Source organism: Nothobranchius furzeri, chromosome 14 (assembly GCF_043380555.1).
Source record: "Nothobranchius furzeri strain GRZ-AD chromosome 14, NfurGRZ-RIMD1, whole genome shotgun sequence".
NCBI classification, from domain to species: Eukaryota; Metazoa; Chordata; class Actinopteri; order Cyprinodontiformes; family Nothobranchiidae; genus Nothobranchius; species Nothobranchius furzeri.
In genome coordinates this window covers 57,792,869-57,809,030 of record NC_091754.1, presented here as the reverse complement: position 1 = coordinate 57,809,030, position 16,162 = coordinate 57,792,869, and the positions used below count along the sequence as shown (strand labels likewise).

General features: G+C 40.3%; 1 protein-coding gene across 5 annotated transcripts in view; it reads left to right on the top strand.

Annotated features, from left to right (window-relative positions):
- The window catches only part of LOC107380986 (beta-1,3-galactosyltransferase 1), a 201,383-nt gene that overhangs the window by 54,096 nt on the left and 131,125 nt on the right, over positions 1-16,162 (top strand). For 3 of the 5 annotated variants that reach the window (XM_054743208.2, XM_015952423.3, XM_054743206.2), the window contains exon 2: positions 7,975-8,088. The exons of the other annotated variants lie outside the window; for them this stretch is intronic. The gene's annotated coding sequence lies outside the window, so the exon portion shown is untranslated. The remainder of the gene's footprint in view (positions 1-7,974; positions 8,089-16,162) is intronic. 5 annotated transcript variants of the gene reach the window in all.

The following is a 16,162-nucleotide window of genomic DNA, read 5'->3' as shown; positions in this document are numbered from 1 at the left end:
AGAAAACCTCTTCTCAGCTCACACTGCTTAAAGGAGCAATATGTAAGAATTCTACTGTAAAATAATCACAAAATACTCTTAACGCCTCAGTCATGTTGGATGTAAGGTTATACTTAAACAAATTTAATTTTCAGTTGGCTGGGGTGTTGTCATTTTTTCTCTTTTCGAAAAAGAAGAGAAAGCAGGATGTACGTACTGGTCACACTGAGAATTTGTGAGGTTGCTGAATCTTCAGCGAGCTAGTGCTGCAGCGCCGGCATTTGTAATCCGACACCAGGAGACAAAAGCTCCAGAGTTGTTTAAAGGACCGAAGCCAGTAAACGAGAGCGACCCAGAAGTTATTTCTTGTCTCCCTAAGAAGCCACTGCATCTTTTTGTTTTACTCAAATGTCTTGTGAAGCAGGCTAGAGGCTAACGTTGCGCTAACAATGCTAACGTTGAATTAGAAGCAAATAGTCACCTCTTCAAGTATCTCAAGCTACTTTTTTATTTACCAACAGCTCGATGTTACAGTGAAATGTGTGTGAAGTGAATAATGAGTCAATCACTGTGTTTTACTTTAATCTTTTAATAAATCGTTCAGAACAACAACAGCCAGCTAACAGCAAGATGGCAAACACCACTTCCCGTAATGCCAGAGACAAACTACCGTAATAAGTGCAGAAGGTGCTCCCTACTGTAAAACACCCAAAAGTATCAATGTCAGATTGGTTATGTATTCATCCACTTATCAACTTACTGTGTTTGTCTTTTGCTTGTCAACTAGAATCTTCCGGTGCTGATTTCGTAACTGGCTACAACCGTGAAACTCACGGAACATCAGTGAAAGTATATTTTTGCTTAAGAAACAGACTGTAGTAACCACATTTGACCACATGTCAGTCTACAAATTGCACCTTTAATAGAACAAATGGTGATGTCTCTCTGTGGTTCTTTTTTTTTAGCCTAGCTAGATTGACACAAGATTTGCACACAAACAGTATTCAATATGAAACAAATGACAAAGATTAATTTTATCTGTTTAAATGCAAGATTTCTTAAGTTTATGTAAAACCATACAAATGCTCAGAGAAACTTCCTTTGGCAACTCAGCTGCAAGAATGTGGGAGGGCACCGCACAGCTGGGCGGAAGAAGACAACAATGTCTTCATTTTGATGTACAAATTGTGTACCAAGTGTGGGAAGATGTACTTTTCCAACATTAGGTAGAGATTAGACATGAACTTCTCACATTTTAATGAACATCATGTGGGAAATTCTTTCAAGTTTAAAAAAGTTAATTACGATTGTATAAAAATCATAAAACACATTTAAAAAATACCCGTGCCGTTTGTTCTCTGTTAACAGTTGAAACTTAAAAAATGTTTTGTTCTTTAAATTTCTTCGGCTGTACTTTCTAAGGAAGAGTAGCGGGAATGGTGACAGCAACGAAAGAGTAGCAGTTATGCAGTAACACAGACCCTGCAGCGTCATCTTTATTCATCTTTTATATGGTCATAGTTCTTATATAGTAGCTTTTATATGGTCATAGTTCTTATATAATAGCTTTTACAGTATATGGTCATAGTTTATATATACTAGCTTTTAAATAGTCATACTTCTTATATATTAGCTTTTATGTGTTCATAGTTTATAGTAGCTTTTATATTGTCATAGTTCTTATATAGTAGCTTTTATATGGTCATAGTTCTTACATAGTAGCTTTTATATGGTCATAGTTCTTATATAGTAGCTTTTATATGGTCATATTTCTTACATAGTAGCTTTTATATGGTCATATTTCTTACATAGTAGCTTTTATATGGTCATAGTTCTTATATAGTAGCTTTTATATGGTCATATTTCTTACATAGTAGCTTTTATATGGTCATAGTTCTTATATAGTATCTTTTATATGGTCATATTTCTTACATAGTAGCTTTTATATGGTCATAGTTCTTATATAGTAGCATTTATATGGTCATAGTTCTTATATAGTAGCATTTATATGGTCATAGTTATTATATAGTAGCTTTTATATGGTCATAGTTCTTACATAGTAGCTTTTATATGGTCATAGTTCTTATATAGTAGTGTTTATATGGTCATAGTTCTTATATAGTAGCTTTTATATTGTCATAGTTCTTATATAGTAGTGTTTATATGGTCATAGTTCTTACATAGTAGCTTTTATATGGTCATAGTTCTTACATAGTAGCTTTTATATGGTCATAGTTCTTACATAGTAGCTTTTATATGGTCATAGTTCTTACATAGTAGCTTTTATATGGTCATAGTTCTTATATAGTAGCTTTTATATGGTCATAGTTCTTACATAGTAGCTTTTATATGGTCATAGTTCTTATATAGTAGTGTTTATATGGTCATAGTTCTTATATAGTAGCTTTTATATTGTCATAGTTCTTATATAGTAGTGTTTATATGGTCATAGTTCTTATATAGTAGCTTTTATATGGTCATAGTTCTTACATAGTAGCTTTTATATGATCATAGTTCTTATATAGTAGCTTTTATATTGTCATAGTTCTTACATAGTAGCTTTTATATGGTCATAGTTCTTACATAGTAGCTTTTATATGGTCATAGTTCTTATATAGTAGCTTTTATATGGTCATAGTTCTTATATAGTAGCTTTTATATTGTCATAGTTCTTATATAGTAGCTTTTATATGGTCATAGTTCTTATATAATAGCTTTTACAGTATATGGTCATAGTTTATATATACTAGCTTTTAAATAGTCATACTTCTTATGTATTAGCTTTTATATGGTCATATTTCTTATATATGTCTATTTGTCTGCGTGCATGCGCCAGCCAGGTTTGTGGGTTTTTGGTGCCCTGAGTACAGCCTGCAAGGCCTTCATTCCTACTAGAGAACACTTCAAATCTATTGATTCTAGTGGTTCGTGTGCTGGCATGCCTTTTTGTGCAGGTTCACATCCCGGTCTCAGCAGTACCTTTCTTCTTAGTTCAGCTACACTTGCCAGTATGTTCTCCCTTTATTGGTAAGCTGTTTAAAATATAAGGACTAATGTTTTATTTATTTTTTTGCTGTCTTTGTTTATTTAGCCAGTGTGAGTCCATGTGGGGTGAGCAGACTAAATAACTAAAATGCTACTTGGAAATATCTAAATGTAACTTTAAAGATGTTTAGAGACACATCATATTTTGCAGAAAATAATCAATAAACACATGAAATCTGCTTCAGCTGGCTAAAAACATGACTGCTGACATCACCAGGATTCAAACCCACATCAGAACATGGCCACACTGAGATGGCAGACAAACACCTAAACCACTGGACTACCAAAGCCAATACAGTGACCAACTTGTTGTAGGCCCTTTTGTCAGGGTGCACATGGGTGGACTTCACTGAAACTAACCTATGAAACCATTAGTTTTACTTCTGGGTATAAATCTGATGAAAATAACTCGTATTTAAGATAAATGACATGTCAAGAGTGCCAACGGTAATATTTTATCATATACTGTGCCTACCTTTGTTCTCAAAGGTTTCAAATAGCGTGATAGGGAACCTTTAACATTTCTCACCTTAAATAACTACAATCAGTTGGTCATTTTTAATGTAACTTTAAATTTTTCCAAGTTCACACAATATGATAAAATGTTGACATCAGCTAGACGGCCACTTGGAGATTCGATCCTCTGCCAGGAAAGTGGCTTGGATCTACACCAACATTTAATGGATTTGTTGTTTAGTCCACGCACCACCTCTCCCTCGAGTTTAACTAAATATTTATGCAGACTTGCTGTCAGAAAGATGGACTAAATTCCGCTTTGACTCTTGTTTCGACTGAAGGATGAACTCATTCAGAATTAATCAATTTCATATTGAAGAGCTGTCAATTTTATTAAGTGACCTTTCTGTCTGTGAGCATGGAGCCATATTTTTATTTTGGTTAAAATCACGTGTTGTTCATACGTAAAGCTTATAGTTTATAGTATATTGGCTATGGAAAGAATTCCGACTCCCGTCAATTTTTCACTCTTCACTCGATAATGTACACACAGCACCTCTATTTACATAATAACACATAATTTCCCTCTGGGATTAATAAAGTATCTTTGAATATTGACATAAAAACACAGAATTTTGGAAATTTCTGCAGATGTATTAAAAAAGGACAAACTGAAATATAACACGGTCCTTAGTATTCAGACCCTTTGCTGTGACATTCATATATTTTACTTGAGTGCTTTCCATTTCTTCTGACCATCCTTGTGATGGTCCTACACCTTCACTGGAGTCCAGCTGTGTTTGATTATACTGATTGGGCTTGATTAGGAAAGCCACACACCTGTCCATATAAGACCTCACAGCTAACTGTGCATGTCAGAGCAAATGAGAATCATGAGGTCAAAGAAACTGCCTGAAGAGCTCAGAGAGTTGGGGTGTTTTTCAGCTGCAGGGCCAGGGCAACTGGTTGCAATCGAGGGAATAATGAATTTGGCCAAGTACACGGATATCCTGGACAAGAACCTGCTGCAGAGTGCTCAGGACCTCAGAATGGGCCAAAGGTTTACCTTCCAACATGACTATGCCCCTAAGCACACAGCTAAAATAACTAAGGAGTGGCTTCATTGCAACTCTGAATGTTCTTGAATGGCCCAACAAGAGCCCTGACTTGAACCCAATCGAGCACCTATGGATAAACCTTAAAATAGCGGTCCACCAACGTTCACCATCACACCTGACAGAACTGGAGTGGATGTGGAAGGACAAATGGCTGTATTAGATCTAAAAGGTGCTTCTACTGTTACACTGAAAATGAATCTTTTTTTATTGATTTACCGTATTTTTTTTTTGTGATAAAAGGTTAGGATCTTTCCTGCTGTAGCTCTTTAACTGACTTCACTTTGGATGCATAGAGGTTCAGTCTAAGCAGAGCCAAGGTTTTGTTCTGCATGGTGGTTTAGCCACGCTCTGTTGTAGCCTCTGCAGATCTATCATTGGCCTGAACAAGTTTAGGTCCAGCCAATCACAGCACTCTGTGTTTGTAGAGAGACATTGGGCTGGCTTAGCACCAGAGCTGTGACAGAGAAAACTACAAAGATGGCGTCAGCTCAGGAACAGCGCTCAATTGAAACAACTGTGGCATCAACTTTGGACGATGTAGACTTGGGCTTCTACTTGTGACATGAGTAGCTAGAGGTACTTAGGCTGTGGCGGTTGGTGAATTATTTCCGGTGGGGTGTATTTTTGCAAGTCAGGTTTTCAGATGTGCTAACCACACATCACCACTAGGGGGTGCCACCTTACGTTTGTTATGCGTTACACATCCCGACAGACCCGGTATCAGGTTCACAGCACTTCTAGCAACAACGTTGTTCCAAAAACACGTTAATTCACTGCCACTGACGTGTCGTCAATAGCATTTTTTTACAGGTCGGGTGTCGGAAGGAGCACCCGCACCGTGAGAATTAACATCACATCTCTAAAGCTGATCTTCATCCATGTCACGTGATCAGGAAACAGAAAATCCATGAATTAGGAGATCGCTTTGGGCCCTCCCATGGGCCCCCCTATACACACTTCAGAAATTATTAATTGCACACTGTTACAAAATTGTGGGGAACCCCAGCAATCTTGTGGGGTCTCCTTTGGGGGGTCACAGACCCTAGTTTGGGAACTACTGATCTAAATGATAGAATCCATGCTTTATACCTGAACAACACCCAATGACAATGTAACATGATGAAGGTGCTATTACCCTCTCTCCTCAGATGTCTCTGACACAGAACTAATCTGCATGAGACTGCCTCAAGGTCATGCATTTGCTTCTAAACTGCTTCCTTTCCAGCTCAAGAGAAGAAAGAAGACAAACTCTTTCTATTTTTAATAAAGCTAATCAAACAAAGTGTTAGTTCAATAATAAGATGTGAACCAATCTGTGAAATGACAATGTTATGATTAGTAAGTTTTAATAAGAAATATGACTTTAATCTAGCTGCACCAGACTTCCTGATCCACGTAATGCTTAAAGCCACATGACACATTTTCTTTCTCATCCAATCGGAACCTTCCTTTCTGAAGCGTGGCATAGTCTCTGTGGTGTTTATAAATCTGTCCAACTTTGATTCGACCGTAAATCAAAACATCCAGATTAATAAAACCAGTCCCCACGCCATCTTAGTTCAGTTCACCGCATTCTAAGAGAAGTACCGGACCGGCCACCTGGACTTCCTTTTAAAGCAAAGAATCAACAAGCTGGATAAAATCTGTTGCATTTTACCAACCAAGCAATGGTTCCTTTCAGAATAAAAGCTGAACTCACTGACCCTCAGGGTCCATCTGACGCTGTCAACCAACTGTCGCTTTTACCTCGAGACAATCCCAAGACTAGTCTGTCGTGCTGCTGATGCTGTTTCATCGGCTCCGGTACAGAAAGGGGGCTCTGAGGACCTGGCATTCTGGATCTGTACAGAGGTCTCATTCTAAGGGTATGTGTGGAGCGACAAAATGGCGTCTCATGTGTTTATGAAACTCCGATCATAGCTTAAGAGCAAAACATCACTTCCCACTCAGACTTGCTTCTCCGGATATGAGAGTTCTGATGACAACATCACTCACACATACACCGTCCATCTCACGTCTCTTTCACACCAGGATCCATTCATCACTTAGAGTTTAGAGTTCGTCTTGTTTAAAATTGTTTAGAAATAAATCTTCTTAAACGTTTTAAAGGTGACTCTCTCTTCTCTTGTCCTTCAGTTAATACGAAGTGTTACATAATCCCTGCAATTAAAAGTTCCAATCTTCTGGTTAAAATTACCCAAAGGTCCATAAGATTTATTTCATATTTCCTATGGAATCTCACACCTTATGGTTCATTAAATAATATGTAAATTTAATCTTTACAACAACAAGCCACTAAATGACAAGCAGAACAAAGCTCATTTCATGAAGTCAAAAGTCAACAGCATTAATTCAGTCTTACCTTTGCTGATTAATGGTCATAATAATTTGTTATAGTTAAAAAAATCCACTGCACTCTGTGCGTAGACTGCCATGTCCAAATGTCACACTAAGCTTATTCCTGAGGGTTCATTCTGTGCTTTTTTAAATATATTTTTTCAATAAAAAAACTAAATTGATGCAAGCAAGCTGTTTTTTTGTGTTGGAGTAAGACCTTACCAACAGATGCCCATTAGGGTCAAAAAGGCCTGGGAGTGCAAACTTCAGCAAAATGACAAGCACATGAGACTCCTTTTCATCACTGGCATTAAGTGAAGAGGTACATGTATAAAACTACAACGTTTACTAATGCTGAAAGTTTTGTAACCAGTTGTTACGAATCAGTAAATGTGTTAAATCCTCACGGGCTCCCGTAGAATAAAACATGTTATCAAATATTGCGTTGCCCAGAGACTTAGACCCGCTCCCATGTATTTTTGACCAGATTTTTATGGTTATATGTTACAAAGCTGCCAATATTTTTCAACAACATTTTGATGGATATTCAGAGATTAACAATAAAAACTACACATTGTCCCCTTAAACTAAACTTAAATGCAGATTATACGCAATTTAGAGTTTGTACTATGTATAGATCATTTAGTTTACTTTCCATGTTTTTTAAATATATTTTTTGATTCCTATCTTCTTCTTCTTCCTGTGTGACCAGTGGGGCAGTGCCGTAGCGCCCCCTATGGAAGAACCACCACTGTACTTAAGTCCTTTATTTTAGAAAATGTATGTATTTATTTTTTCTTCTTCTTTCTCTTCTTCTTCTGTGTATGGCGGACTACTCCATTTTTCGTAGCGATGAGTACATTACGTTGTTTGTTGCTCTGATTGGTCCTAGCGCTGTCCAGTTGCGTGGAGAGACAGTTTTAAAGACAATCGTAGATTCCACCCCATGATTGATAGTTTGGGTCATGGCCAGCCAACTTGTGATTTTTCTTCTTCTAATAGTTTGACTTGTGATCTTTTTTGTCTTTTGAATCTATAGTGCACCAATCCTTGACGTAAAGGCAGGAACTGCAATGTCCTCAGTCAGCATATTCTGATTATTGGCCGTGTTCACATGTTCACTCATCCACCAAGGGGGGACCCTAGTTTTCTGGTAAGAAAACGTTTTTTTTACATCATTCGTGACAATAGGGAGCTTAAGTCTTCTCCATTTCCGGTCGGCTCATGTGTCCCTGAAAGAAGGAAAAAAATTAATGCAAGTCAACGGGGCTAAAAGAGTTATTTTTTTAATCCGTTTTGTCTTACGCCCTGGATCGCCCTGGATTGTACTTCTACTTTAATGAAAAGTAATGATGGGAGTTTCGACCACACCTGTCATGTACTTTGAGATTGAGCTTGTAAAAGTTTGTAATTAGCATGACTACGGTACATCGGTACGTCGCATGTATGACGTCTCCACATAGTCTCTTCTCCCCTAGCGTAGCTGCGACTCACTGATAGGCCGGATTTATGGTGGTTCTTTCCTCCTGAAGGAAAGATTTAAAGTTCGCTGAACCTCCAGCCCTTTTCTCCGTGTCTGGTTCAAAGACATCACTTTTGTGATTCTCATCTGTAGTACTGGACGTATTTTCACACGAAACCTAAAATTACTTTTAACCCCGTTCAAAAATAAGCTCATTCTTGGTTTCAAAATGTGTGTTTAAAATTCACGGACATTGTATGTGAAATCCATGACACAAAACAAGCGGAATTAGAAAATTGCATTTTTAGCCCCATTGACTTGCCCATAGTCCGGAAGTAGATGGGCGTGACTTAAGCTTGGTGTATGCTTGACGCATTTACTTTCCGCTTGGTGATGCGGCTCGCGGATGGAACGCGCTTCACAACTCGCAGCGTTTATGGTTCATGCGGCTTGTCTCTGCGGTGAGCCAATATTCTCCCAAACTGTAGGGGGCAGCATGGAGCTCTACAGCATGCATCCAACACTACACCATAGCAGAAGTAAAAATTACTGTTGTTTACAACATGGCATTCCAGCATTTTTTAACAGCGTCCTCGTCTTTTCCGACAGTGCGAGCTATTTCTCTCCAAGAATTATTAACAACATGTTGATCACGGTGATCTCTGAGAGCTGAATCATACAAATGTCTGTATTTACGAACCTCTGCCATACTAGCTCTTGCCAGTCCAACATGTTTTTCCGCATCCGACCGTCCGCGTGGTTAGAAAATTTCTTAGGTGCACGGTGCGGAAAGTTTGGGCCGTGCGGAGGCGCGGTGGAGGGGCGTGGTTGTTAAAATGACGCAATTTCGCTGTGCGGAGCAGTGCGATCCTCGCGGACGCGTCAAGCATAAACCAACCTTTAGCCTCCCTGTGTGTGTGTGTGTGTGTGTGTGTGTACCCATTTTTTTTGTCTTTTATTGCTACCAGCAGGCCTCAAATGCAACCAGCGAGTTCTGAAGACACACAAATGCTCACTGTTGTCTTTTCTCAAACCACCTTCAAAATGACACCCAATTTGAGCGGAGAGAAAGCTTGATGATGTGTAGAGCACAGCAGTTTGCATCCATTCGATGTTTTGCTCCGACTCAAAAGTCATTTTGTTATTATTTCCATTAAGACTGCTCCTCCACAGTAGGAGGACATGGAGCAGCATAGAAACACGAACACCCAACACTGCTGCTTTAATCAGTAATCCAAACACAAAAAGAAGGACAAACGAGGAAGTCTGACGCGTTACTTCTGACAATATTGAACTGGAACAGCAGGGGAAAGGAAAAGTTCAGAGGCAGTGCTCACTGAGAGGAGACGTAGAGATCCTTCTGAAGGAAGACATTCTGTTTTGCACAGCCCTCGTCATCTATGCATACATGAATACAGATAGCAGCGTGAAATCAGAGCAGCTGAGAAGCAGTTTGGCACAAGATGTTTCTGCTAATCAGTTCGCTCAGCCAGAGTCCGAGGCAGAATACAAACCACCTCGCACAAACACACAACCATCTTCCTGCCTGGTGTTTCTTTTCCCATTGCTTTCCTCTTTCCATTCAGAATTCCACTGGAACTATGTCGGCTGTAGTCTTCTACAGGATACCAGATCAGGTTAAGCTTATCATTATCCCCGCCCCTCCTGTGATTTAAAATCCCATCCAGGAGCTTTGCTTCATGTTAGATTGAATCAGTTCATCAACATCAACAGAATCCCTACATTTGTCTGTGGCTCCTGAGGAGAGGTAATAAAAAGACCAGAGCACTTGGGGAATTTTCTGTGTGGAACAAAATATTTTCTGCTTCATAAATCGTGGCGCGGCTTCCCGGGGAAGCAGGTTCCAGAGAGTGTTTTAAAAAAACGCCCATAGATAAAAGACACCGTAAAGGCAGAAAAATGGAGTGGATTTTCACAGCTTTTATTTTGTAGGGATCAAACTATTGTGTTGCTAAAAGCTTCAGTGTGGGAAGCTGTTACCACGTCACATGATTTACTGAGACAGGAATGATTCTGTTTGGACATTGCTTCTGGAGTTCCTCAGGTGTCAGTTCTCGGTCAGGAACAATAACGTGTGTAAGGTATGACGTATTCCTGAATTAGTGCTGAGTGTAGATGACACCAACTGTTTCTGATTGGGCGAGGGGGTTACAGGAGCAACAGAAAACCAAAGTCTCAGAAATACATTCATTGATACGGTGATCTAGAATCTAGATACAGAAAAGAGTTTTTAAAACAATGATCAATTGTTGACCTTTCTATGCAAAACATTTTATTGGCTTTATTCTTGAAAGTCAGCAACAAAGTGATGTCCCATAATAATAATAATAATAATAATAATAATAATAATAATAATAATAATAATAATAATAATAATAATTCCGATATGGAAACCTCAAGCTTAACTAAAAGAATGTAAAATAGTCATTGGAGAAGGGTAACTTTCAGGTAAGGAGTCATGATTTACACTCATACATTTGGTGTGTATTTGGTTCATGGATGTAGTCTATGACTTTAGAAGTAGGAGGGACACGACCGGGGGGGGGGGGGGGGGGGGGGGGTTGGCTATTTGGTATTTACAGTGCGTTCTAATTGGAAATGGGCTTCAACACAAACGGTTGTTTTCCGCTTGGTCCTAGTGCTCACCGAGTATGTACTTATTATAGCATAATATTGTTTTTGAACGGCGAAGAGTGCAGGGGCCAAAACTTGACTTTATTAAAAGTGGGGGGCATGTCCCCCCTGTTCCCCACTAAAATTACGTCCATGGTCTGTTTCAATGTGGACAACGGTGGACGAGGAGTTACGTGCTTGTCTCATTACCGGAGGGCTGTGAGATCGATCCCGCTCACAATCGTTAACCCGCCTTGCCGGCTGGTGGTGGTCGGATGGACCGGTGGTGCAAGTGTTCATCAGTCTCGCCTCTGTCAGTGCGCCCCAGAGCAGCTGTGGCTACATTAGGTGGCTTTCCAGGATAACCACTCGGAGCAGCTCGGCCTGACCACTGTTTTTAGTCCCTGCACCGTTGAGGTACCTGACAAGACTGAGTCGGGGCAGCGATGTGATTCTGGCCGCCGATTTGTTAGGGGGCAGAGTCAATGATAGCTCCGGAGTTTTTTCGCTTTCTGTTTCACGGCCTGCAGCCATTGGTTCAGAGTCTGACAAAAAGCCATAAAACTGATCAAAATGTCCATTTCTCAGCCGAGTTGTGTTTATGTGGAGCAGACAAGTTACCTTACACTGTTTAGTCATCACCTCATGTTATTTTGTCACGAGTACAAATCGCACCTTGGGGGGTGGGGGTGGGATGGGTGGGTGGGGGGGGGGGGTTGGGGGGGGGGGTTGGGGGGGGGGGGGGGTTGGAGAACCTTAGAAGAAACCTATACAAATGCAGTCCATCTACCAATGGGAGCAAAAACCACCATACAGTACCAGAATGTACTTGAAGGGCTTAAATGTAATCTATTAAGTTGTAAATACAAATGAGTCAATTGTTCCATTTTATATTTTTGATCTGAGTCTGAATGTGAAACTATGAAAAAAAAAACTTTTTGGTTTCAGATTCAAAACCAAATAACAAAATAACTAATCAGTCTTTAAGGTTTTGAATTTTGCACGTTAAGAATTATCATAAGCAGCGATAGACTCCCATGTGAAGTCTGAAACAAGCCTGTATCGTCTGTTTCTGTCCCCAATTAGAAACCCACGAGGCTGACATGCAGCCGACCCAACACCACATCCACCTGCTTCGTGTTACCGGTGTTCGAGTTGAGCTTGAATCACGATCCAGTGCGACCAACCATGCATAACACCTGTCATTCAGTCTGTGTGGAAGAAGAGTAGGGTACTTATGGCAGTCCTGGTAGAAAAGCACAGCTGCAAACATATGTTTGCTCCGTTCCCAGGAGGGAAAGTGTCGGATCGAAAAACAAGCCCACTTAGTCATTTTTAGAGAAAATAATTGAAATTGTTTCTGCGAGTGCAGAAAGGTGCTCTTTAGTTCACGAACCACAGAAAAGTCAAGATATGAAACTTCAAAATGCTCCTGAGAAAATCTTGAAAGACTTTGTTGTCTGTTAGAAATATTTTCTTTGGATTTCTTAAGTAGTTGTCCCTAGACATCCTGGTACTGCTGAAGGGATGTAAGTGTTGGGCTATGCATCCATCCATCCATACCTCCGTCTATCCATTTCTTTTCCTGGGGGATCTCAAAGCATTTCTGATTGAATGAATGATAAACTCTTAGATTTTCTAGTTTGTGTTACTCTGGGAAAAAATCACATTCATTCAGAAAGTACCACAGCTAGCTTCTGTTTCACATGCACAAATACAGTGTAAAAGCTTGTAATGATGCTATTGAATGCTATTCTTTTAGATTAGTGTTCTTTGAGAGCAAAGGTTGGCACAGTATATCATAAAATAATACTATTGGCACAATTGAGATGTCATCCATCTTAACTCTGCCAATCATCACTGCCAATCATAACAAAAGTCGTCATTTGCATTTTTTAACTGTGTGGGCGTCGGACGAGCCCCCGCACTGTGAAAACAAACATCCCAGCTCTGAGGCCGATCTCCATCCGCAAACGTCACATGTCACGTGATCAGGAAGCAGAAAATCCATGTGTTAGCTGTCCGGAACATTCATCACTGTTATTCACGCTTAAAGGGACTTTTTGGACTTTTGAATTTTTATGCTCGTGATTGCCCCCTCAGGCCAAAAGCGTAACGGCAGCTTCAATAGTAGACTCGTGCACGAGGCGCGCATGCTGTACGTGCACACTCCTTAACGAAAATAACAGCTGAGACAGTCCCGTGTGTGTGTGTGTGTGTGTGCGTGCGTGCGTGCGTGCGTGCGTGTGTGTGTGTGTGTGTGTGTGTGTGTGTGTGTGTGCGCGTGTGTGTGCGCGTGTGTGTGCGTGTGTGTGTGTGTGTCTGTGTGTGTGTGTGTGTGTGTGTGTGTGTGTGGCCCGGAGGACAGAGGACAGGAGAACGCACAGCTAATTAATTAAATAATTTGGTTCTGTAGCTTTCTCTTCAGCACAGCCGACAAAGGTTTATGATGGGTCAGTCCTCCTGCATGCTCAGATCATTCCCTTCCCTTGCTTGAAAAATTGTTCCAAAATGAAAGTTGAACCCACATCTTTTTTATCTGTGAATTTAATGCCGTTCGGCGAGTCTCAAATAAAAATTTGGGCATCTTACTGTAAAAAAATATACCATTAATGTAAGAAATAAACTCTAAATGAACTATGTTCACATCCAGAATCAAACCCAGGTCTTCTGCATGGGAGTTAGACATCTTACAAGATGAGCTACACTCTAGTAACATTAACAGTATCTGTAACTTTTATATCCTTGATGACAGCTGAAACAACGTCAAACCAAAGAACGGTCCGGAGCGAAAATGGCTATTTTGTTGCTAATTTGCAGGAAATATCTAGAAGAAAGTTCTACAGAAAGTAGCTAAGGGTCCTCAGAAATGTAGCTAGCTTTGTCACTAGGCGTTAGGAACAGCGACAAAGTGGCACTGCCTCTCTCTCTGCTGCTAAAGCTATGGATAGCAAATGCTACGGGCTATGCCTGAGCGTGAACGCGCATGAAGCATCCTGCTCGACCCGAGCATCTCTCTTTTTCTGTGATTTTACAGAAAAACAGGCAATCACAGTAAAAATGCCAGGGCTCATTCTACAGGACCAGGGCATTGCAGGAGAATGTATGAAGAAGACATTTATTATTTCTATACATGTTTTGACTGTCAAACTTCCATAATGTCCCTTTAATGGGATGAATGTGTACGTAAACTGATCCCAACAAACTGCTTTTAATGGTTTTGGTCAAAATATGTATTAGTGTAAAGCATGTGGCTTTAGGAAGCCGTTACTCAGACACATCATATTGATCCCTTGAATAGGACCGGCCAGAAAACCATATTTAAACTGCTACATTGCTATAAATTGTACATTTTTATATTTTCTCCTCCTTTTTCTCACGAATTGGCAAATTCTGAGAAATCCGGATTCCAGACAGCCAGCCGATCCTGTTGGCCGTCATTACACGAGTCCCCGTTTCGAGCTGACTGTGTATTAGTGAGGTGCTTCCCCTGGCAAATGTGGATTGCGATGCATTATAGATGATTTGTGATGATTAAACAGCTCGGCGGGATGCAAGAGCTGGGGAGGGGCTTATTAGCAGCTCGTATTTAGAGTCAGTTTACAGGAGGAGGGGGGGTGATGTATTCTGTTTGGATTCTATCTGGACTCCGCAGACGTCCCCCTCCTACCCCTCCGTCGTCGTCAGCCATCAGTCTTGCAAGCGTATGTTGAGTTTTCATAGCAGCAGAGAGTCAGCCACCTGGAGGGGTGAGATGCCTGGGTGGCTTCCTGACACGCTGCTTGCAGCTGACAGGTTCAGGATAATCACTTCAACACTCCCATGAAATTTCCTAATATGCTGTTCGCCAAATGTCAATCCGGCTTTACCTGCGCGAGGTGTGACTGCAAATTCTCAAGTTTTTTTTTTGTGTGCTTTTTCTCCTCCCTCTACTTTCTTCCCCTTCTGTGAGCCTCACTCTCATTTGACAGCTGCTGTTCTTAATGTTCTCCCTGGCTATTTTCAGAGGATCCATCTGGTGCAGCTCAGGGTGAGGGACTGATGGGAACACACACACACACACACACACACACACACACACACACACACACACACACACACACACACACACACACACACACACACACACACAGAGAAGCATCAAATGCACCAAAACACCTGGGAAGATAAGTTTTCCAATTTTTGGGGTTTCAGAAGAATGACTGCACCGAGTCTGCTCAATAAGTGAGTTGGAGTGCAAGTAGAGAAGGGATAAATGTTGCCGCAGAGCTTTTCCGTAAGTTTCTTATGGAACTTTTGCCTTTATGGGCTGAAAATAGGGCTGGGCGATTTCACCTCGATAACGATAAATGGACGATAACTACAGGTATGCGCAGAAACAAAAGTTGCCCACTAGATGGGGCTGTCACATGTAATAGTTGAGTCACACTTTTACGCGACTCAAGGTGGTACAGCTTCTTACAAAGACATGAACGTTGCCAACCTACACGCACCTTTTCATTTTTTTATTATCAAATTTATTGACATGGGAAATATTATCTCGATAAAACTCAGAAATTTCGATAACGAAAAATTTTCGATTTATTGCCCAGCCCAAGCTGAAAGCAGCTCAAAGTGGGTTTGGTTGGAAGTCATGTGGGTACATGTAGGGTACGAAGTACTGAAGTCTTAAAAAGTCAAACATCTCTTTTGGCTAAGGTCTATAGTGGGAAACTAGCTTCAGTGTAGTTTACATATTTTGAGTAGGGCTGGGCGATAAATCTAAAATTTATCGTTATCGAAATTTGTGACTTATCGAGATAATTTTTCTCATGACATTAAACTCGATTTATAAAAAACTGAAGAGATGGTTGTAGATTGGCAGCATTCGTGTCCCTTTAAGAAACTGTGCCACCTTGAGTCATGTGACTCATCGTAATACATGTGATAGCCTCGTCTAGTGGACAACTTTTGTCTCTGTGCATACCTGCATTTATTGTTCATTTGTCATTATCGAGGTGAAATCCTCAATATATCGTGATATTGATTTTAGGCCATATCGCCCAGCCCTAATTCAGAGCAGTGCAAGACATCTTAAAGAAATATTTTAATTCCACGAATTAAAATAAAACACATCTGAATTTTCTCTAAA